This window comes from Heptranchias perlo, unplaced genomic scaffold (genome assembly GCF_035084215.1).
Source record: "Heptranchias perlo isolate sHepPer1 unplaced genomic scaffold, sHepPer1.hap1 HAP1_SCAFFOLD_59, whole genome shotgun sequence".
NCBI classification, from domain to species: Eukaryota; Metazoa; Chordata; class Chondrichthyes; order Hexanchiformes; family Hexanchidae; genus Heptranchias; species Heptranchias perlo.
Window position 1 is genome coordinate 4,846,356 of NW_027139612.1, and position 25,552 is coordinate 4,871,907.

The 25,552-nt window shown below is 47.1% G+C and overlaps 1 protein-coding gene across 5 annotated transcripts in view; it reads right to left on the reverse strand.

Annotated features, from left to right (window-relative positions):
- Positions 1-16,520, reverse strand: part of LOC137316327 (NACHT, LRR and PYD domains-containing protein 4C-like) — a 36,510-nt gene extending 19,990 nt beyond the window's left edge. Inside the window, exons 1-4 of one of the 5 annotated variants that reach the window (XR_010961534.1) lie at positions 15,965-16,515; positions 13,214-13,380; positions 9,549-9,715; positions 1,858-2,023 (exon numbers count right to left, since the gene is read on the reverse strand). The gene's annotated coding sequence lies outside the window, so the exon portion shown is untranslated. Of the gene's footprint in view, positions 1-1,857; positions 2,024-2,929; positions 3,745-9,548; positions 9,716-9,901; positions 10,337-13,213; positions 13,381-15,964 lie in introns of those variants that run through there. The other 4 variants (XM_067980392.1, XM_067980395.1, XM_067980393.1 and 1 more) reach the window with 4 other exon arrangements.
- Positions 16,521-25,552: the final 9,032 nt, after the last annotated feature.

Sequence of the window (25,552 nt, forward strand, 5' to 3'; positions counted from 1 at the left end):
GAATGGGAGGAGGACATGTGTGAATGTTCACTACAGTGCCAGCAGTGCTGGGAGGACTGAATAACTGGTGGAATAATAATCTCCATTAAAAAAGTATTCACGCAGGAGTTATCGATTTCAGAAAATGATCATTAAACCATGGCAACAGGAAGTCTTATGAATTATATATATCTACACAACCTACTGCTGTATTATAATATTATTCTTCTGGAGTAAAAGCAACTCTTAAAATGTTTTCATCGTATCCAGACGATGTCCCTACTCCTGGTATGCCGAATACATAGATAGGAGTTTATATTGAATGTTTCATGGTCTGAATATATAGATAGGAGTTTACACTGAATGTTTCATGGTCTGAATATATAGATAGGAGTTTACACTGAATGTTTCATGGTCTGAATACATAGATAGGAGTTTACACTGATTGTTTCATGGTCTGAATATGTAGATAGGAGTTTACACTGACTGTTTCATAGTCTGAATAGACAGATAGGCGTTTACACTGAACGTGTCAGGTTCTGAATATATAGATAGGAGTTTACACTGAACGTTTCATGGTCTTTCGGATATAATTTGGAAACAACGCCTCTTGTACTGAGATCTGACAGATTGTTAACCTGGCATAGAGGAACTCACTCAACGATAGTTGCTGAAAAGGACATAACGAAAACCACCATCACGTGTTTGGAGTTTAGTTAAGATGAAGATTAACCCTGAACATTCAGACACTTTTTCTAACCATGAAGCTGCGATTCCAATAACGGATTTTTTACATCACAAGGCCTGATAATGGGGATTTAGTGAATTCACCAGCAGTTTGAGCTCGACAGAACATTAAGCAGCATCGCATCTACAGAAGGACATCGATAAAATAGTCACATTGTTAAAAACAGACCACGTCTGCTCTGAAAATCTGATTGTCTTATACCATCTAAACCTGTAACTGTTAACAGTGACCATTTAAATTACTGCCACAATACTGAATTCGATGGCGAAACATCTGATCGTCACATTCTTTGTACATGTTACAACATTTGGATGAACAATATTTCCGCAAACTCCAGTTAGTGTTTAAAGGGCTGAAAGACCTGTTTATATTTTCTGCCAAAAGCAGGTCCCCATAATAATCAGGTGATTGTGTTGAAAGAGCACGGAAATGAATCTGGATTGTATCGGGACAAACTTCACTCTCAGTTTAATAAAAAGAACCCTCGGCCGAGGCCGGGAGATGGATAAGTGATCACCCAGAACATTTATTCTGACAACAGACAAAATAATCAATTGGAAGAAATTTTAAAAATTATTATAAGAATCCGATTTACGTATCAGTTTCTCACAAGTTTGTATTTAAATTATCATTTAATTCAACAGTAATTGTGAAATCCAGAAATAGATTTACTGATAGGAAATAACATTAAGTATCCAGTTCAGAATTGTCAGATGATTTATTTTGAGAGTTGGATCTGAAATATACTTGAATTCATTAACGCTGTCTGGTACTACATTAACACACAGTGTAATATTCACATCATGGGAGACAGAAAGGTGGGTTCCTTCCGAGTTGGTGCTGGGGACGGGGAGACACTGGAGATCTGCTGGGCTCTGCCTCAGAATGGAGTTACCTCTTAGATCAAACCCCTTCACTCTAAAATACAAACAAGATTAATTTGTGACTGTGTGTTTTGAGACAGAAACTGATCTCACTTCACGTTTCATTACACGGCCTCATGCTGGATAATTGTACTTGGTGATCAGACTCTCCCAGTCTCATTCTCACCATTTCCCCCCTTACCTTGTAACCTTTGTGGACTGTCAACAAGACCAGTGTTTATCTGAGGAAATGGGACTTTCTCTTACCTTTCTCCCCAGTCGATCTCTGGAAGCTCTTTGAATCGGAAGGGTTCTCTCTGGTTGCTGCTCTCACAATCCTGTGCTGATTCCCCTGCTGTTGTTCCTCAGTCTACAATCCCTGTTTACTTCCAGCTGTGGACTTTTCTCAATCACTCCATCATTCACCGGAGATCTAATTATGGCAGGGCAGAAAATGAGACCAATATTGACGGTGTGAAGGAGAATCTAATCTGCACTCTCCCTCGCTGCAGAAATTAATGTCCCTCACGGAGTCCGCCCCTTCTATTGGTTCAAAACAAGTGATTGATACCCCCACCCGCCAATCAGAGCCTGGTCCCTTTCACAGCACCACCCCCGCTAGTTTTGAAGCAACAGAAAGGGCGGAATTCACTCGTTGATGACAATCTGTATTGGAGTTGTTTGAGGATGTAACTGGCAGTCCAGATAAAGGGGAACCAGTGGATGTTGTGTGTTTGGATTTTCAAAGGCATTCGATAAGTTACCACATTAGAGTTTGTTACACAAGATAAGGGCTCATTGGGTTGGAGGTAATATTGAGGATTGAGAATTGGTTCACGGACAGAAAACAGAAAGTAGGGATAAACGGGTCATTTTCAGTTTGGCAGGCTGTAACTGGTGGAGTGCCACAAGGATCAATCCTTGGGCCTCAGCTATTTACAATATATATTGATAACTTAGATGAAGGTACCGAGTGCAATGTATCCAAGTTTGCTGACAATACAAAGCTAGTTGGGAAAGTTAGCTATGAGGAGGACATAAAGAGTCTGCAAAGGGGTATGGACAGGTTCAGTGAGTGGGCAAGAAAGTGGCAGATGGAATATAATGTGGGGAAATGTGAGGTTATTCACTTTTGTAAGAAGAAAAGAAAAACTGAATAAGTTTTAAATGGTGAGAAACTATTAAATGTTAGTGTTCAGAGACATCTGGGTGTCCTCGTACAAGAAACACAAAAAGTTAACATACAGGTGCAGCAAACAATTATGAAGGCAAATGGCATGTTGGCCTTTATTGTAAGGAAGTCTTCCTACAATTGTACAGGGGTTTGGTGAGACCTCACCTGGAGTACTGTGTACAGTTTTGGTCTCCTTATCTAAGGAAGGGTGTATTGTCTTACAGGCACAGCAACAAAGGTTCACTGGAATGATTCCTGGGATGAGAGGGTTCTCCTATGAGGAGAGATTGAGTAGAATGGGCTTATACTCTCTGGAGTTTAGAATAGTGAGAGGTGATCTCATTGAATCATATAAGATTCTGAGGGTTTTTGACAGGGTAGATGCTGAGAGGTTGTTTCCCCTGGATGGATAGTCCAGAACAAGGGGCATATTCTCAGGATACGGGGTCAGACATTTAGGACTGAGAGGAGGGGAAATATCTTCATTCAGAGGGTTGTGAACCTATGGATTTTCTTTTCCCCAAGGGAGTTGTGGATGGTCAGTCGTTGACTATATTCAAGGCTTAGATGGATAAATTTTTGGACTCTAAGGGAATCAAGGGCTATGGGGATCAGACGGGAAAGTGGAGTTGAATGGCGGAGCAGGATCGAGGAGCCTTGTGGCCCACCCCTGCTCCTATTTCTTACGTTCTTATGAGGTAACCCAGGGCATGGACTGGGCTGTAAGACCAGGCAGTGAGACCAGGCGGGGTGAGCGGGAGTGCAGCTCCAAACTGACTGAGGCCCAGGGTTCAGGGAGGGGGAGATTTCTCTGAGCCACAACCACAATTCCCGGAGCTACCAAACTTTCCCGGGCCCAGAGAGAGGGACAACGCAGTCACTCTCATGCCCCTCCCTCCACATTCACCCACATCCCCATCTCTCCATCCTCTTTCACATCCCTCTCCCTGCACTCTCACCCACATTTAGCCTCTTTCCACTCTCACTTAATACCCCACCCTCTACCCTCACACATCCCCCTCCCTCCACCCTCACACAAATACCCCTCCCTGCACCCTCAATCACATCCCCCTTCCTCCACATTCACTCACATACCCCTCACTCCACTCTCACTCACATCACACTCCCTCAACACTCACTTATATCCCTATCTCTCCACCTTATTTCACATCGCCTTCCCTCCACTCTCACTCACATACCCCTCACTCCACTCTCACTCACATTCACTTCTGTCCAGCCACACACACATACCCCTCCCTCCACCCTTGCTCACACCCACTTTCGCTCCACCCACACTCAAATCACTCTCCCTCCACCCTCACTCACAACCCCTTCCCTCCACCCTCACTCACAAACCCTTCCCTCCACCCTTACTGAATATCAGCTCCCTCTGCACTTACTCTCATCCCCCTCCCTCCATCCTCACTCACAACACCCTCCCTCCAACCTCACTGACATCCCTTCCCTAGACCCTCACTCGACTTCCACTCCCTCCACCCTCATTCACATCCCCTTCACTCCACCCTCATTCAACCTTCACCGACACTCACACATCTCCCTCCCTAACCCCCCACCCCACCCACAACCCCTTCCACAACACTCACTCCACCTCCACCAACACATCCACCTCCCTCCACCCTCACTGACACATGCCCCTCCCTCCACACTGATTCACATCCCCCACCCTCACTCACATATTCACCTCGTTCCACCGTCACTCACACATCCCACCCCTCCACCCTCACTCACATCCCCCTCCCGCTACCCTCTCTCACATTGCCCTACGTCCAAAATCACTCACATTCCCCTCGCTCGACCCTCAATCACACAGTCACTCACACATTTATCTCCCTCCACCCTCACTCACATTCCTCTCCCTCCAGCCTCACTCAATATCCCCCTCCTCCATCACTCATACAGCCTCCTCCTTCCACCCTCACTCACGTCACCCACTCTCTACCCTCAATCACACGCCCCCCACCCTCAAACGTCACTCACACAATCCCCTCCCAAAAACCAAACTCAGACATCCCACTCCCGCCCCCTAATACACATCTCCCTCCCTCCACCCTCACTCACATCCCTTCCCCACCATGCTCACTCACATCGCCCCACATCCAACATCACTCACATCTGCCTCCCTACACACTTAATCAAACATCCCCCTCACTCCACATTCACTCACACAATCACCTCCCTCCATCCTCACTCACATCCCTCTCCCTCCAGCCTCACTCACACATCCCCCTCCCTCCATCCTAATTCAGATCTCTCTCTCTCCAGCTTCTCTCCCACACCATCCCACCAACCTCACTCACACATCCCACTCCCACAACCATCATTCACATTAACATCTCATTATCGTCACTCACCTCCCCGTCCCTCCAACATCACTCACATCCCCCTCCCTCCACCCTCACTCACAACCCCTCCCTACACACTCAATCGACATCCACTCCCTCCACCCTCAATAACAAACTCCTCCCTCCACACACACATATTCCCCTCCCTCCATCCTCACTCAAAACCCCTTCTTCCACCCTCACTCTCTTCACACTCCCTCCACCCTCACTCACATCCCGTTCCTCCACACTCACTCTCAAACACATCACCTTCACCCGCACTCATATACCCTTCATTCCACCCTCATTCATACATCACTCTCCCTCCACTCTCACTCACACGTCCCATCCCTCCACTATCACTCACATCCCTTTCCCTCCACCCTCACTCAAATCCTACTCCCACCACACTCACTCATATATCCGTCCCTCCACCCTCACTCACATCCCCTAACTCCACCTTCACTCACGTCCCCCTCCCTCCACACTCACACATACTTCCCTCTCCCACCCCATTACTCACACATCCAACTCCCTGCACCCTCACCAACGTCACCCTTCCTCTACCCTCATTCACGTCACCCTCCCTCCGACCTCACTCACACATTCCCAGACTCCACACTCATGAACATCCCCTCACTACATGCTCACTCACATTCCACTCCCTCCACACTCACTCACATACTCCTCCTTCTTCCCGAACTAACTAAACCAACACTCAGTCATGTTGTTCACCATCCACCATCACTCATATACCCCGCCCTCCAACCTCAGTCACTTAGCCCTTCCACCAACCCCACTTACATCCTCCTCCATCCACCCTCACTCACAAATCAACTCTCTCCACCCTCAATCACATCCCCCTCCCTCCACCCTCACTCACAAATCATCCCCGACCCTCACACATATCACTCTCCCTCCACCCTCACAAGCATCCCCCTCAAACCATCCTCACTCACATCCCCCTCCCTCCCTTCTCACTCACATCACCGTCCCTCCACCCTGACACACATCACCCTTCTCGAATTCTTACACACAGCCCCTTCCCTACACCTTCACTCACGTCCCCCTCCCACCACACTTACACACATACCCCTCACTCCACGCTCACTAACATACCCACCCTCCTTTCTAACTCACATCCCCCACCCACCACCCACACTCACATCCCCTCCCTCCCTTCTCACTCACATCACCGTCTCTCCACCCTGACACACATCACCCATCTCGAATTCTTACTCACAGCCCCTTCCCTACACCTTCACTCACGTCCCCCTCCCACCACACTTACACACATACCCCTCACTCCACGCTCACTAACATGCCCTCCCTCCTTTCTAACTCACATCCTCCACCCACCACCCACACTCACATCCCCTCCCTCCCTTCTCACCCACAAACACCTCACTCCACTCTTAATCACACATCACCCTCCCTCCATCCACACTCACATCACCCTCCCCCCACCATCACAAACAAACCCCTCACTCCCCTTCACTCACGTCACCCCCATCAACCTCACTCACATCCCCATCCCTCCACCCTCACTCACATTTCCCTCCCTCCACTCTCACTCACATCACTTTCACTGCACCCTCAATTACATTTCCCTCCCTCCACCCTGACTCACACATCTCCCTACTTATCCTACACCCACACACACACTCCTTCCGCAACACTCACTCACACATTCACCTACTCCACCCTCACTGTCACATCCCCCTCCCTCCACCCTCACTGTCACATCCCCCTCCCTCCACACTCACATCCCACAACCTCCACCCTCACTCACATATCCCCCTGTCTGCACCCTCACTCACATCCACCTCCCTCCACCATCACGCAAATCCCCCTCCCTGCACCCTCAACCACACATCCCGCTCAGTCCACCGATACTCACACATCACCTTTCCTCCACTCTCACTCACACATCGCCCTCCGTCCATCCTCACTCACATATCACCCTCCTTCCACCCTAACTTGCACATCCCAAACACACAACCCTCATTCACATGCATCTCCCTCCACCTTATCTCACACTCCCTACCCTCAGTGACATCCCACACCCTCTAACATCACTCACACATCCAACTCGTTCCACCGTCACTCATACATCCCACTCCATCCACCCTCACTCACAACTCCCTCCCTCCCCCTCACATCGCTCTACATCCAACATCACTCACACCCCCCTCTCTCAACCCTCAATCACACATCCTCCTCAATCCACAGTTAATCACACATTCACCTCCCTCCACCCTCACTCACATCCATCTCCCTCCAGCCTCACTCACATATCACCACCTCCATCACTCACACAGCCTCCTCGCTCCACCCTCACTCACGTCACCCACCCTCCACCCTCAATCACATGTCCCCCACCCTCAAACGTCACTCACACATACACCTCCCAAAAACCACACTCCCTCCCCCAGTCCCAGTCACTCCCCGCACGGTCTGAACCTGATCCCGCTCCCTCCCTCCCCCAGTCCCAGACACTCCCTGCACAGTCTGATCCTGATCCACCTCCCTCCCTCCCACAGTCCCAGACACTCCCGGCACTGTCTGATACTGATCCCCCTCCCTGCCTCCCCCAGTCCCACACACTCCCCGCACGGTCTGATCCTGATCCCCCTCCATCCCTCCCCCAGTCCCAGACACTCCCTGCACAGTCTGATCCTGATCCCCCTGCCTCCCCAGTCTCAGACACTCTCCGCACAGTCTGATCCTGATCCCCCTCCCTCCCCAGTCCCAGACACTCCCCGCATGGTCTGATCCTGATCCCCCTCCCTCCCTCCCCCAGTCCCTGACACTCCCCGCACAGTCTGATCCTGATCCCCCTCCCTCCCTCCCACAGTCCCAGACACTCCCCACACGGTCTGACCCTGATCCCCCTCCCTCCCCAGTCCCAGACACTCCCCGCATGGTCTGATCCTGATCCCCCTCCCTCCCTCCCCCAGTCCCACACACTCCCCGCACGGTCTGATCCTGATCCCCCTCCCTCCCTCCCCCAGTCCCAGACACTCCCCGCACGGTCTGATCCTGATCCCCCTCCCTCCCCAGTCCCAGACACTCCCCACACAGTCTGATCCTGATCCCCTTCCCTCCCTTTCGGATATAAATTTGAACCAACGCCTCTTGTACTGAGATCTGACAGATTGTTACCCTGGCAACAGAGGAAATCATTCAACGAAAATAACGAAACGGAAATAACAAAAACCACCATCGTATTGGGAGTTTAGTTCAGATGAAGATTAACCCTGAACATTCAGACACTTCTTCGAACCATGAAGCTGCGATTCCAATAACGGATTTTTTTACACCACAAGACCGGATACTGGGGATTTAGTGAATTCACTATCAGTGCCAGCCCTACAGAACATTAAGCAGCACCGCATCTACAGAAGGACATGGATAAAACAGTCACATTATTAAAAAAAAACCCTGTCTGCTCTGAAAATCTGATTGTCTTGAACCATCTAAACCTGTAACTGTTTACAGTGACCGTTTAAATTACTGCCACAATATTGGATTCGAGAGCGAAACATCTGATCGTCACATTCTTTATACATCTGGAATGTTACAAAATTTGGATAAGCGTCATTTCGGCAAACTCCAGTTAGTGTTTAAAGGGCTGAAAGACAGTGTTTATATTTTCTGCTAAAAGCAGGTCCCCATAATAATTGTGTTGAAAGAGCACGGAAATGAATCCAGATTGTATGTGGAAAAAAATCACTCTCAGTTTAATAGAAAGAACCCTAGGCCGAGGCCGGGAGCTGGATCAGGTGATCACCCAGAACATTTATTCTGACAACACACAAAATAATCAATTGGAAGAAATTTGACAAATCATTATCAGAATACGATTTACGTATCATTTTATCACCAGTTTATATTTAAATTATCATTTAATTCAACCGTAATTGTGAAATGCAGAAATAGATTTACGAATACGAAATAACATTAAGTAAAACTCAGTTTCCAGTGCAGAATTGTAAGATGATTGATTTTGATAGTTGGATATGAAATATATTTGAATTCAATAACACTGTCTGGTACTACCTGAACACACAGCCTAATATCGATATTATCGGGGCCATGAAGGTGGTGTCTTTCCGAGTTGGTGCTGGGTCGGGGTGGGGGTGGAGGGTGGCGGGGAGGGGGTGGAGGCACTGTATATCTGCTGGGCTCTGCCTCAGAATGGAGTCACCTCTTAGATCAAACCCCTTCACTCTAAAACACACACAAGATTCATTTGTAACTGTGTGTTTTGAGACAGAAACATCTCATTTCACGTTTCTTTACACGGCCTCATGCTGGATAATTGTACTCGGTGATCAGACTCTCCCAGTCTCATTCTCACCATTTCCCCCTTACCTTGTAACCTTTGTGGGCTGTCTCCAGGACCAGTGTTTATCTGAGGAAATGGGACTTTCTCTTACCTTTCTCCCCATTCGATCGATGGAAGCTCTTTGAATCGGAAGGGTTGTCTCTGGTTGCTGCTCTCACAATCATGTGCTGGTTCACCTGCTGTTGCTCCTCAGTCGACAATCCCTGTATACTTCCAGCTGTGGACTTTTCTCAATCACTCGGCCATTCACCGGGTGCTCTAATTATGACAGGGCAGAAAATGAGACCAATATTGATGGTGTGAAGGAGAATGTAATATACAGTTGCCCTCTAATGTTGAATTAAAATAAAAGTAATTGAAACTTAAACATTTGAAAAACTATAAATATTTGATTGAATAAACACTGTTTGATGAACTCTGTTCCAACATTCCATGTCTCTTTACCACTCCGACCACAATATGTGATCGTTTCATTCTCCAGCCCCAGTTCGAGACAATTCCTTCTCCATGTCCCACCCTTGTTTTTAGGATCACATTTGCTATTTGTGAATCAGTGAACATTCCTTTATATTTTCTGGCTGAACTCCATCCAGGGGCCAGACTCCTATTTTCCAAGTGCATTTGAATGGCATCATCGACAAACAGGGAGAGTTGATAGGACAATATCCTCAGTGACATGGTTCTACCCTCAGAAGGCAGCTGTACTGCCCCAACATCGTGACTGGGAAGTGGGACTATTGTAGTGAGTTCACTTCACTGAATATTTACACAAAATAACATAACATGGGACTGATTTATCACAGAAAGAAGAGCTGTCCCCTGCTGTGAGTGTTACTGTTTAGTGTGGACACTCCGATGAGTAAAAGTCCTGTTGACAGCTGTGGACTGGGTTTCCAACCGTCTTGAATTGACAGTTCCTGACTCAGAGGCTGGGTGTGTCTCCAGTTAGCTGCAAATTCCAAAGTTTTGGCATGTGGGTGTGGGAACGTTTGTAACTACAAGTGAGACATTATAATAAGAATATTTAACTGTCAAATAGGTATTAACTGTAATAACAACACCTCAGAGTGGGAATGTGGAGGGAACGTTGACCATATTTAAGAGAACAAGAGAAAATAAAAGCTCTCAGCAATTAATTTTTTTCTATTTTGCTAAAAATGGTCATTCATGTAGACAACTGTACAACAGGTTACATCTCATTCTCATGGCTGTAATAAAATATCTCTGTTTAGAGAAAATCAGGATTAGTAATCAAATGATTTAAAGTAGAATGTTTAATGAAATATGGCCCACTCTTAGTTTTAGGATAAATCAAATCACTAAAAATATCAGTAGTTGCTGGCGAATTGGAGTTGAAAGATTTACCAGGGCCACACTCCAGACACAATGGATGTGACCGAGGGACACACACTTCAGCTGGAAAAGAAAATCCCACTGAAAGGCCACAGCTTTTTATCCCAATAAACTGCACGTTTTACAAACTCTATATTTCAGGCTTCAGATCTATATCGTTTGGACAAGATGTAAGCAACTTTTCACGGAAAAATGTAACGGTTTTAAAACCACCCCATTAAAGGACACGATCCCTTCCCTCTCTGCGTGTTGCCAGAAGATATGTTCTATAAATGAGGAAGTTTAGTTCAATAAGTTACTCAGAGTTCAACTACAGAAACCTTCTTTACTGATCAGTGCAAAACTGTTTTGCAGTTTTCCAAACTTTCCTTTAAGATCATAAACAGAAAAAAACAGATGACTAGTTTTGAGAATTGTTCAGCTTAAACTGGAAGTTTAGAAATGTAATATCTAGAGAACAGTAACAAATCAGGCCATACATTTCAGTTTGAAATATTTGGTGAAATGTCAAAGTGTTAATAAAAAATCCTTACTGCGTAACATTTGCCTAAATTAAAGTAATGAGGAATTATGAATTTAAATTTACTGATATAAGATTTCTGAAATATATAACAGAACACTTAAAAGGTTATTGAATATTATAATCAGCAAAGGCAACAGTGCTCAATGTTACACTAAAAATATATAGATAGGAGTTTACACTGAATGTTTCATGGTCTGAATATGTAGATAGTAGTTTACACTGAATGTATCATGGTCTGAATATATCGATAGGAGTTTACATTGAATGTTTTATGGTCTGAATATATCGATAGGAGTTTACATTGAATGTTTTATGGTCTGAATATATCGATAGGAGTTTACACTGAACGTGTCATGGCCTGAATATATCGATAGGAGTTTACACTGAATGTTTCATGGTCTAAATATATAGATAGGCGTTTACACTGAATGTTTCATGGTCAGAATATATCGATAGGAGTTTACACTGAATGTTTCATGGTCAGAATATATCGATAGGAGTTTACACAGAATGTGTCATGGTCTGAATATATCGATAGGAGTTCAAAATGAATGTTTCATGGTCTTTCGGATATAATTTGGAACCAACGCCTCTTGTACTGAGATCTGACAGATTGTTTCCCTGGCAATACAGGAAATCACTCAACGAAAATAACTCAACCGGAAATAACAAAAACCACCATCACGTACTTGGAGTTCAGTTAAGATGAAGATTAACCCTAAACTTTCAGACACTTTTTCTACCCATGAAGCTGCGATTCCAGTAACGGATTTTTTACACCACAAGACCGGATACTGGGGATTTACTGAATTCACTATCAGTTCGAGCTTCTCAGAATATTAAGCAGCACCGCATCTACAGAAGGACATCGATAAAATAGTCACATTGTTAAAAACAGACCCCGTCTGCTCTGTAAATCTGATTGTCTTAAGCCATCTAAACCTGTAACAGTTAACAGGGACCATTTAAATTACTGCCACAATACTGAATTCGATGGCAAAACATCTGATCGTCACATTCTTTGTACATCTGGAATGTTACAAAATTTGGACCAACCACATTTCTGGAACCTCCGGTTAGTGTTAAAAGGGATGAAAGTCGGTGTTTATATTTTCTGCCAGAAGCAGGTCCCCATAATAATCAGGTAATTGTATTGAAAGTGCACGGAAATGAATCTAGATTGTATCTGGAGAAACATCGCTTTCAGTTGAATAAAAAGAACCCTCGGCCGAGGCCGGGAGCTGGATCAGGTGATCACCCGGAACATTTATTCTGACAACACACAAAATAATCAAATGGAAAAATTTTACAAATCAATATTAGAATACAATTTACGTATTATTTTATCACCAATTTATATTTAAATTATCATTTATTTCAACTCCAATTGTGATATCCAGAAATAGATTTACTGATGGGAAATAACATTAAGTAAAACCCACCAACCAGTTCAGAATTGTAAGAGGACTGATTGTGATATTTGGATATGAAATATATTTGAATTCGGTAACAGTGTTTGCTACTGCATTAACATACAGTGTAATATCGATATTATCGGGGCGATAATGGTGGGTTATTTCCGAGTTGGTGCTGGGGGCGGGGAGACACAGTTTATCTGCTGGGCTCTGCCTCAGAATGGAGTCACCTCTTAGATCAAACCCCTTCACTCTAAAATACAAACAAGATTAATTTGTGACTGTGTGTTTTGAGACAGAAACTGATCTCACTTCACATTTCATTGCACGGCCTCATGCTGGATAATTGTACTCGGTGATCAGACTCTCCCAGTCTCATTCTCAACATTTCCCCCCTTACCTTGTAACCTTTGTGGACTGTCTACAGGACCAGTGTTTATCTGAGGAAATGGGACTTTCTCTTACCTTTCTCCCCAGTCGAACTTTGGAAGCTCTTTGAATCGGAAGGGTTCTCTCTGGTTGTTGCTCTCACAATCCTGTGCTGTTTAACATGCTGTTGTTCATCAGTCTACAATCCCTGTTTACTTCCAGCTGTGGACGTTTCTCAATCACTCTGTCATTCACCTGGAGATCTAATTATGGCAGGGGAGAAAATGAGACCAATATTGACGATGTGAAGTCGAATGCAAAATACACTTTTCCTTTAATATTGAATTAAAATAAAAGGAATTGAATCTGAAACGATTGAATATCAAATATTTGATTGAATAAACACACTGTTTGATGAACTCTGTTCCCACATTCCATGTCTCTTTACCACCCCGACCACAATATTTGATCGTTTCATTGTCCAGCCACAATTAGAGGCAATTCCTTCTACATGTGCTGCCCCTGTTTTTAGGATCACATTTGCTATTTGTGAATCAGTGGCCATTCCTTTATATTTTCTGGCTGAACTTCATCGAGGGGCCAGACTCCTAGTTTCCAAGTGTATTTTAGTGGCATCATCGACAAACAGGGAGAGTTGATGGGACAATATCCTCAGCGACATGGTTCTACCCACAGAAGGCAGCTGTACTGCCCCAACACCGTGACTGGGAAGTGTCACTATTGTAGAGAGTTCACTTCACTGAATAATTATATAACATAACATGGGACTGATTTATCATAGAAAGAAGGGGTTTCCCTTGCTGTGAGTGTTACTGTTTAGTGTGGACACTCCGATGAGTAAAAGTCCTGTTCACAGCTGTGGAGTGGGTTTCTAACCGTCTTGAATTGACATTTCCTGACTCAGAGACTGGATGTGTCTCCAGTTAGCTGCAAATTCCAAAGTGCTGGTATGTGGGGGTGGGGACGGAACGTTTGTAACGACAAGTGAGACATTTTAATCAGAATACTTTACCCTCAAATAGATATTAACTATAATAACAACACCTCAGTGTGGGAATGTGGAGGGAACTTTGACCATATTTAAGAGAACAAAAGAAAATAGAAGCTCTCAGCAATTAACTTGTTTCTATTTTGCTATAAATGGTCATTGATGTACACAACTGGACGATAGATTACAACTCATTCACATGCCTGTAATAAAATATCTCTGATCAGAGAAAATCAGGATCAGTAAGTGAATGATTTGAAGTAGAATGTGTAAACAAATATGGCCCACTCTTAGTTTTAGGATAAATAAAATCACTATCTCCAAAAATATCAGTAGTTGATGGGGAATTGGAGTTGAAAGATTTCTCGGGGCCACTCTCCAAACACAATGGATATGATCGAAGGACTCACACTTTAGCGAGGGCACGGTGTCACCAAAGGATGACGTTGTACCGTGCCTGACACAACGGGGCGGGGAGGGCACTGTGTTACCATAGGATGACAGTTTACTGTTCCTTACACAAGAGGCGGGGCAGGCACTCGAGGGCACCGACCCCAAACGATGGCAGTGCACCATATGAGAGAGAGAGGAGGCGTGTGTACATCAGTCAGTGACTCTGTGTGTGTTTCATAGAGAGAGATAGGGGAAGTGCTTACTTATCTATATCAATGAATGAATCTGAATGTGTATGTGTGTATATGAGAGAGAGGGAGAGCGAAACAGATTTTATCAGTGGGCAACTGAGGATTGTGTGAGTATGAGAGAGAGAATGGATGCCTCTGTATAACTGTGAGACTCTTAATGTGTGTTTATGTGAGGGAGCCAGATACATAGGGTATCAGTGAACAACTGAGTGAGTGCGTGTGTATGAGAGAGACAAAGAGAGAGAGGGAGGATGCATCTGTATATCTGAGTGACTCTGAGCAGGTGTGTGTATATGTGATGGAGGGAGACACAAAGTGTATCAGTGAGGGACTGACTGAGTGTGTGCGTATGTGAGAGGCAGAGAGAGGAGAGAGAAAGAGAAAATGGCTCTGTTTTTCTGAGTGACTCTGTGCAGGTGCGTGCATATGTGATGGAGGGAGACACACAGTGTATCAGTGAGGGACTGACTGAATGTGTGCGTATGTGAGAGGAAGAGAGAGAGAGAGAGAGAAAATGGCTCTCCATATCTGAGTGAGTATGCGCATCAGAGAGGGAGACAGAGGATGCCTCTGTATATAAGTGAGTGACTGAGTACCTGTGTGTATTTTCTGTTGGGGAGAAGCAGCAGGATGATGAAATCTAACCTTTAACCATCAACCAATTCTAAAATCCTACACAGACAGGCATTTAACAAGTTAAATTGCCAGAAGACACGTGCCCATATCAAACGTTGAATCAGACATAGCAAGGGCAGACAACGTGAAAAGTGCAAAAACCTCTTTCTCTTATCGATAAAAAGTTGGAGGAAGTGAGTTCCCACAAATGGAAACCGTTCGCCTCTGTCTCTGCAAGTTTCAGCATGTTGCTTTTAATTTGTGTCACTCAGGGGCAGACATTTTGAGACGCACTCAGTTCCCCCTTCAATTTGTTTTTTTTTACCAGAAGGTTTATTCAATCCCACTGTGTTCTGATTAAAGTAGCTCTGGGTTTCAATTCGACCCTAACATTCACCTGAGAATAATGGGATCACCCGCATTTGGTGTTGATTCATTCTCTGCATGAGGTTTTATCTTTAATTCTGATCACCATCTGGTTTCTACCCAGAACCGTGTGTGCGACGAGCTGTGCACTTAATGTAGAAATGTGTTTCCTTCGAAATAATCCCCCACTCTGAGACATTCTCAGTCACTCACCCAATTCATCCATTGAAAAGACTGAAGCGACATGAGATCCGGTCCGCACGGCTCCTGTCCCCAGTCAGGACTCTGATACTCGGGGATTCGGCTGATCTCCCCGCCTTGCTCTCCCTGTCCCCAGTCAGGACTCTGATACTCGGAGATTCGGCTGATCTCCCCGCCTTGCTCTCCCTGTCCCCAGTTAAGACTCTGATACTCGGGGATTCGGCTGATCTCCCCGCCTTGCTCTCCCTGTCCCCACTGAAGGCTCTGATACTCGGGGATTCGGCTGATCTCCGCGCCTTGCTCTCCCGGTCACCAGTGAAGACGCTGATACTCGGTGATTCAGCTGATCTCCCCGCCTTGCTCTCCCTGTCCCCAGTCAGGACTCTGATACTCGGGGATTCGGCTGATCTCCGCGCCTTGCTCTCCCGGTCACCAGTGAAGACGCTGATACTCGGTGATTCGGCTGATCTCCCCGCCTTGCTCTCCCTGTCCCCAGTCAGGACTCTGGTAGTCGGGGATTTGGCTGATCTCCCCTCTTTGCTGTCCGCTCGACACAATCTGAGTGGAGCCTCCAGGAAGTGTCAGCGCACATCAACCTCGCTGTCACCTCTTCCGCTAAATGTTACTGACATACAAAGTTCGTGTGGGGCAAAACCCGAAACCTCGCGTTCCCTTTACTCTTCCTACCAGCTGATTCACGTGGGTTTGATGCGGGTTAAATTTTCTATTAAATGCTCAAATGATGTAAATGCTTCGATTTACAATCACCCCATTGATTTGAATCAAACTGCACAGAAGGAGGCCATTCGGCCCCTGGTGTCTGTGCTGGCTCTTTGAAAGAGCGATCCATTTAGTCCCGCTCCCCTGCACTTTCCCCATGGCCCTGCAACCTTTCTCCTTTACAATTATTGATCCGATTCTATTTTGAACATCTCTAAACTGCTTTATTTCACTGGGACCGACTGGACAGAGAGAGCATCAGTTATACACTGAGTCATTGGGGTAGATTTTAAACACGAATCTGCTTCCACCGCCCTTTCAGGTATTCGGTTCCAGATCAGAACAACTCGCTGCGTAAAGAAAATTCCACTCATCTCCCCCTGGCTTCTTTGCCAATTATCATCAATCTGCGCCCTCTGGTTACCGACCCTCCTGCCAGTGGAAACAGTTTCTCCTATCTACCCTATCAAAACTCCTCGATTAAATCTCCCCTTATCCTGCTCCAAGGAGAACAACCCCAGCTTCTCCAGTTTCGCTACATAACTGAAGTCCCTCATCCCTGGTACGGTTCTGGGAAATCCTTTCTGCATCCTCTCCAAGTTATGGACAACCACCTCCCCTCTAATTTGTAGGGAAGTCTATGGTCTTGGCCGCTCTTACACGCTGAATGGGGTGAAATTGAACATGGGCGTGGACGAAAAAGAGGCGGTTTCTCATGGCTGACCCGTTATACAGTCCCATTGAATTCAATACAGCTCAATATCAGGTGAATGGTGTAAGTGGCGGGAAAAGCGATTCCGAATATTTTACGCCCGCTGCCAGTGTCCAATTTTACCCCCAATGATTTAGACCCTCCCGTGTTTTGAAAACAGTAGTATAAAAAACAAACAACAACAGTGAGGGCCAGACTCAGAAAATTAGGTTGCAGGATAGTTGCTGGAAATTAATGTTATTGAAGTCTCTGTCGTTCTCCCTCTTCCCCCCATCCCACCCATCACTGATTAATGTAAGGGGCTCCCTCTCATTCTCCCTTTCCCCCACCCCACGCCCTTCACTGATTAAAGTAACGGGCTCTCTGTCATTTTCCCTCTTCCCACTCCCCCTTGGGACCATCCGATGATCGGGGGCGGCGCGGCTGATCATGCGCGCTGCGGACTCGGCAGCAATAAACGCCCTCTCCCCCCGCCACCATAGAGTCGGTCCATGCCATTGGGTCAAACCTGATTGACATCTCTGTCCAATAATCAGGTGCCCGGCCCAGCCCACGAACACCGCCCCACACCCGCACAGGGGTCACGTGGCTCCTGATTTTTAAACGCGTGCGGCGGTTTAAGCTGTCATGTGTGTCGTTAGTAACACGGCAACAGCGCGAGTGTGACGTGTGTCGAGGGGCGTGGTCGCGAGGTGACTGATGGGAGCGTTCAGGGGTCTGGAGAAGATCAACCGGTCCCCATCCACCGCCATCATCTCAATCCACCGCCATCCTCCCCCTGGAGAGGATCAACCGGTCCCCATCCACCGCCATCATCTCAATCCACCGCCATCCTCCCCCTGGAGAGGATCAACCGGTCCCCATCCACCGCCATCATCTCAATCCAACGCCATGCTCCCCCTGGAGAGGATCAACCGGTCCCCATCCACCGCCATCATCTCAATCCACCGCCATATTCCCCCGGAGAGGATCAAACGGTCCCCATCCACCGCCATTATCTCAATCCACCGCCATCCTCCCCCTGGAGAGGATCAAACGGTCCCCATCCACCTCCATCATTTCAATCTACCGCCATATTCCCCCGGAGAGGATCAACCGGTCCCCTTCCAACGCCATCATCTCAATCCACCGCCTTCCTCCCCCTGGAGAGAATCAACCGGTCCCCATCCACCGCCATCATTTCAATACACCGCCATCTTCCCCCTGGAGAGGATCAGCCGGTCCCCATCCACCGCCATCATCTCACTTCCCTACTGTCTTGCTCCTAATCGTGGACAAACGGTGAATTCCACTGGGGTTTCATTTTGCAGGTTCGAACCCTGCCAGTTACGGTCCTAATGCATCATTTAAATAAGAAATCAATGGGGAAGGATTGTTTTTAACTTAACCATAAACGTCAACACAGGTGCACAGATCTGAGCAGGGCACCACCAGCAAACAGGCTCCAGGCACTGAATGACCTTCACCTTTTCCTATGTAACAGGCTCGAGGGGCTGAATGACCTCCTTCTGTTCCGAAAAAACAGGCTTGAGCGATTGAATGGCCGCCGCCTGTTGTTATGTTACAGGCTCAAGGGACGAAATGGCCTCCTTCTGTTCCAACGTAACAGGTTCGACAGCCGGAATGGTCCCTTTCTCGTGCTATTTAACAGGCTCCAGTTGCTAAATGGCCGCCTCCTGTTCCGATGTGACAGGCTCGAGGGGCTAAATGGCCTCCTGTTCCTGTGTAAAAGGCTCGAGGGGCTGAATGGCCTCCTCCAGTTCCAATCTAAAAGGACAATTTCCTGAATCAAGAGAGCTTTGGAAGATTATGGCTAAATCAAAGAACCATAGAATCTTACAGCACAGAAGGAGGCCATTCAGTCTATCTTGCCTTTGCTAGCTGTTTGGAAGAGCAGTGCAATTTAGTCCCACATCCCAACTTTTATCCCCATCACCCTGCAAATTAATCCTCTTCAATTACTTGTCCCATTACCTTTTGAAAGCTCCTTTCAGGAAGTGCGTTCCAGATCTTCACAAACATCTGTGTGAAAAGATTTCTCCTCAATTTCCCTCTAGTTCGTTTGATTTTATTTTAAATCGATGACCTCTGGTCACTGACCAAGTTGCCAAAGGAAACAGTTTCTCCCTATTTGCTCTGTCAAAACCCCTCATAATTTTGAACACCTCTATTAGTTCTCCCCATAACCTTCTCTGCTCTAAAGAGAACAATCCCAGCTTCTCCAATCTCTCCACATAACTGAAGTCGCTCACCCATGGTATCATCCTGGTAAATCTCCTCTGTACCCTCTTCAAGGCCTTGACATTCTTCCTAAAGTGTGATGCCCAGAATTGTACACAATACTCCAGCTGGGGTATAGCATGGCTTACTTGTTTTTGTATTCAATGTCCCTATTCACTAATCGAATTATCCCAGGCGCTTTCTTAACCGCATTATCAACTTGCCCTGTCACTTTCAAAGATTTGTGCATATGCGCCGCCAGGCCCCTGTGCTCTTCCACCTCCCTTAAAATACCATTCAGATTATACTGTTTCTCCATGTTGTTCCACACAAAGTGCATCACGTCACACTTATCCGTGTGAAATTGCATCTGTCATGTGCCTGCCCATGTCAACAATCTGTCTATGTCCTCCTGAAGTCTGCCTCTGATGTGTAACACGCTCGAGGGGTTGAATGGCCTCGTCTTATTTTAAATCATTTCCTCGAGGGGCTGAATTGCCTCCTCCTGTTCCTACATAATAGGCTCCAGGGGCAGAATGGCCAACTCCTGTTTCTGTGCAACAGGTTCTAGGGGAGAATTGGTCTCCTCTTCCTGTGTAACAGGCTCGAGGCGTTGAATGACCACGTCCTATTCCTGGTACCAGGCCAGAGTGACTGAATTTTCCGCACCTGCTCCTATGTAACAGGCTCCAGAAGCAAACTGGCCTCCGGTTCCTGTACAACAGGCTTCAGTGGCTGAATGGCCTCCTCCTGCTCCTGTATAACAGGCTCGATGGACTGAACGGCGTCCTCCTGTTCCTTTGTAAAAGTCTCGAGGGGCTGAATGGCCTCCTCCAGTTCCTGTGTAACAGGGTCGAGACGTTGAATGGCCTCCTATACCTGTGTAATAGGCTCGAGGGGTTGAATGGCCTCCAATTTCTGTGCAATAGGCTCCAGGGGTTGAATGGCCTCCTGTTCCTGTGTAATAGGCTCACGCAGGCTTCATGTCTTCTCCTATTCTTCTGTTACAGGCTCGAGGGTCTGAAAGGCCACCTACTGCTCTTTGTAACAGGCTCGCGGCATTGAATGGCCACATCCTGTTCATGGTACCAGGTCAGAGGGACTGAACGGTCTACACCTGTTCCTATGTAAAACTTTCTAAGGGGCTGACTGGACTCTTCTTGTTCCTGTATAATAGGCTCGAGGGGCTGAAAGCCTCCTCCAGTTCCTGTGAAACAGGGTCTACTGGCGGAATGACCTCCTCCTTCCTGTCCAACATACTCGAGGGGCCAAATGGTCTCCTTCTGTTCCGATGTAACAGGCTCCAGTGTCTGAAACGCCTCCTCCTTTTCCTGTGTAACAGGCTTCACGGACTGAATGGCCTCCTCCTGTTCATTTGTAGAAGGCTCTTGGGCCTGAATGAACTCCTCCTTCCGATGTAACAGACTCCAGGTGTTAGGAACATAGGAACAGCAGTAGGCCATTCAGCCACTCCTGCCTGCTCTGCCATTTCATAAGATCATGGCTGATCTGTGATCTAGCTCCATGTACCTGCCTTTGGCTCATATCCCTTAATACCTTTGGTTGCCAAAAAGCTATCCATCTCACATTTAAATGTAGCAATTGAGCTAGTATCAATTGCCGTTTGCTGAAGAGAGTTCCAAACTTCTACCACCCTTTGTGTGTAGAAATGTTTTTTAATCTCCCTCCTGCAAGGTCTGGCTCTAATTTTTAGACTCTGCCCCCTACTCCTAGAGTCCCCAACCAGGAGAAATAGGTTCTCTCTATCCACCCTATTCGTTTCCCTTAATATCTTATAAACTTCGATCAGATCACCCCTTAACCTTCGAAACTCTCGAGAATACAACCCCAATTTGTGTAATCTCTCCTTGTAACTTAATCCTTGAAGTCAGGGTATCATTATAGTAAACCGACGCTGCACTTCCTCCAAGGTCAATTTGTCCTTCCGAAGGTGCGGTGCCCAGAACTGCTCACAGTACTCCAGGTGCGGTCTAACCAGGGTTTTGTATAGCTGCAGCATAACTTCTGCCCCCTTGAACTCCAGTCCTCCAGATATAAAGGCCAGCATTCTATTAGCCTTATTGATTATTTTCTGCACCTGTTCATGACACTTCAATGATCTATGTACCTGAACCTTTAAGTCACTTTGGACATCCACTGTTTTTAACTTTTTACCATTTAGAAAGTACCCTGTTCTATCCTTTTTTGATCTTCAGTGGATGACCTCACATTTGTCCACATTGAATTCCATTTGCCACAGATTTGCCCATTCACCTTAACTATCAATATCCCTTTGTAATTTTATGTTTTCATCTGCACTGCTTACAATGCCACCAATCTTTGTGTCATCGGCAAATTAGATATGCCTTCATCTAAATCGTTAATAAATATTGTGAATAATTGAGGCCCCAAGAGAGATCCCTGTGGGACTCCACTGGTCCCGTCCTGCAAATTTGAATACTTAGCTATTATCCCTACTCTCTGTCGTCTTTTGCTCAGCCAATTTCCTAACCAAGTCCGTAATTTTCGCTCGATTCCATGGGCTTCCAACTTAGCTAACAATCTCTTATGTGAGACCTTATCAAATGCTTTCTGGAAGTCCATATAAATAACATCCATTGACGTTCCCCTGTCCACTACTTTATTCACCTCTTCAAAAAATTCAATCAGGTTTGTCAGGCCTGGCCTACCTTTCACAAATCCATGCTGGCTCTCTCTGATTAACTGAAAATTCTCGAGGTGTTCAGTCACCCTATCCTTAATAATAGACTCCAAATGGAGAATCGTCTCCTCCTGATCCGATGTGACGCCAGGGGCTGAATGGCCTCCTCCTCTTTCTGTGTAACAGACTCCAGCGGCTGAATGGCCTCCTCCTGTTCCTGTGTAACACGCTCGAGCGACTGACAGGCTCCCTCCTGTTTCCACAAAACATCCTTGCTCACACACACACTCACTGATATACAGAGGCATCCTCTTTCTCACACACTCACTCAGAGTCACTCACTGGTATACAGAAGCATCCTCTCTCTCTCGCACATTCACTCGGAGTCACTCGCTGATATACAGAGGCATCCTCTCTCTCTCACACTCACGCACTGATCTATACACACAACCTTTCTCACTGTCTCTCTCACACGTTACCCTGCCATTGTGTGGTGACACAGTGCCTTCCCCAAAGTGTGTGACACTGTGTCATTACCCGTCGGTTTCACACCCCACCCAATAAACAGTACACAGGAACAGGAGGAGGCCGTCCAGCCCCTCGACCCCGTCACTCGGGAACAGGAGGAGGCCGTCCAGCCCCTCGACCCCGTCACTCGGGAACAGGAGGTGGCGGTCCATCCTCTCTCCTATGACTCTGTAACAGGCTCGAGGGGTTGAATGGCCTCCTGTTCCTCTGTCATCGACTCACGCAGGCTGAATGCCCTCCTCCTGTTCCGATGTAACAGACTCCAAGGGCTGAATCGCCTCCTCCTGTTCCTGTGTAACAGGCTCCTGGGGCTGAATCGCCTCCTCCTGTTCCTGTGGAACAGACTCCAGGGGCTGAATTGCATCCTCCTGTTCCTGTGTAACAGACTCCTGGGGCTGAATGGCCTCCTCCTGTTCCTGTGTAACAGACTCCAGGGTTGAATGGCCTCCTCCTGTTCCTGTGTAACAGACTCCAGGGTTGAATGGCCTGCTCCTCTTCTTGAATTAAAGGCTCAAGGTGCTGAATGGTCCCTTGCTGTTACAGTGTAACAGGCTCGACGCACTGAATGGCCTTTTTCTGTCCCTGTGTTGCAGGCCCGAGGGTCTGAAAGGCCCTCTGCTGTTTCGACAAAACATTCTCGCTCACACACTCACTCACTGATATACAGGGGCATCCTCTCTCTCACACTCACTCACTGATATACAGGGGTATCCTCTCTCTCACACACTCACTGATATACAGGGGCATCCTCTCTCTCACACACACTCACTGATCTACAGAGGCATCCTCTCTCTCACACACACTCACTGATATACAGGGGCATCCTCTCTCTCACTCACTCACTGGTATACAGGGGCATCCTCTCTCACACACTCACTCAACGATATACAGGGGCATCCTTGCTCACATATTCACTGATATACAGGGCCATCCTCTCTCCCACACACTCACTCAGAGTCACTCACTGATATACAGGGGCATCCTCTCTCTCACACACTCACTCAGAGTCACTCACTGATACACAGGGGCATCCTCTCTCTCACACACTCACTCACAATCACACACGCACTCACTCACTGATATACAGAGGCATCCTCTCTCTCACACACTTGCTCAGAGTCACGCACTGATATACAGAGGCATCCTCTCGCTCTCTCACACACTCACTCAGAGTCACACACTCATCACTCACGGATATACACAGGTATCCTCTCTCCCACACATTCACTCACTCAGAGTCACTCACTGATATACAGAGGCATCCACTGTCTCGCACACTCACTCAGAGTCACCCACTGATATACAGGGACATCCTCTCTCTCTCACACACTCTCACTGATAAACAGAGGCATCCTCTCGCTCTCTCACACACTCACTCAGAGTCACCCACTGATATACAGAGGCATCCTCTCTCTCACACTCACTCAGAGTCACCCACTGATATACAGGGGCATCCTTTCTCACACACTCACTCAGTCACTCACTGATATACAGAGGCATCCTCTCTCTCCCAAACACTCGCTCAGAGTCACTCACTGATATACAGAGGCATCCTCTCTCTCTCACACTCACTCACTGATATGTATACACATCCTCTCTCTCTCACACTCACTCACTGATATGTATACACATCCTCTCTCACATAGTACACTGCCATTGTGTGGTGACACAGTGCCTTCCCCAGAAAGTGTGACAGTGTCTTATTATCCGTCGATGTCACACCCCACCCAATAAACAGTACACAGGAACGGGAGGAGGCCGTCCAGCCCCTCGAGCCCGTTGAACAGGAACAGGATGAGGCCGTTCAACCCCTCGAGCCTGTCCCGCCATTCCATTGGATCAGCTGGACAGAGCTCTGGTTAGAGCCCATCCAGAACTCGGTCAATGAGGTAGGTTTTAAGGAGCGTCTTAAAGGAGGAGAGAGAGGCGGAGAGGTTTCGGGAGGGAATTCCAGAGCTTGGGGCCCCGGCAGGTGAAGGCACGGCTGCCAATGGTGGAGCGAAGGAAATCGGGGGATGCACGGGAGGGCAGAATTGGAGGAGCGCAGAGATCTCGGAGGGTTGTAGGGCTGGAGGGCGTTACAGAGAACGGGAGAGGGGCGAGGTGCCTGGCGGGATTTGAAAACAAGGATGAGAATTTTAAAATGGAGGCGTTCCCGGACCGTGAGACAATGTTGGTCAGTGAGCACAGGGGGTGATGGGTGAACGGGGCTTGGTGTGGGTTCGGATATGGGCAGCAGAGATTCGGATGAGCTGATGTTTATGGAGGGTGGAAGATGGGAGGACGGGCAGGAAAGTATTGGAATAGTGGAGTCTGGAGGTGAGAAAGGAATGGATGAGTCTGATTCACCGTCTGATTCACACCCCCACCCGGGGGAGGATGGCGGTGGATGGGGAGCGGTTGATCCTCTCCAGGGGCAGGATGGCAGTGGATTGAGATGATGGCGATGGATGGGGACCGGTTGATCCTCTCCAGGGGGAGGATGGCGGTGGATTGAGATGATGGCGATGGATGGAGACCGGTTGATCCTCTCCAGGGGGTGGATGGCGGTGGATTGAGATGATGGCGGTGGATGGGGACCGGTTGATCCTCTCCAGGGGGAGGATGGCGGTGGATTGAGATGATGGCGATGGATGGAGACCGGTTGATCCTCTCCAGGGGGTGGATGGCGGTGGATTGAGATGATGGCGGTGGATGGGGACCGGTTGATCCTCTCCAGGGGGAGGATGGCGGTGGATTGAGATGATGGCGGTGGATG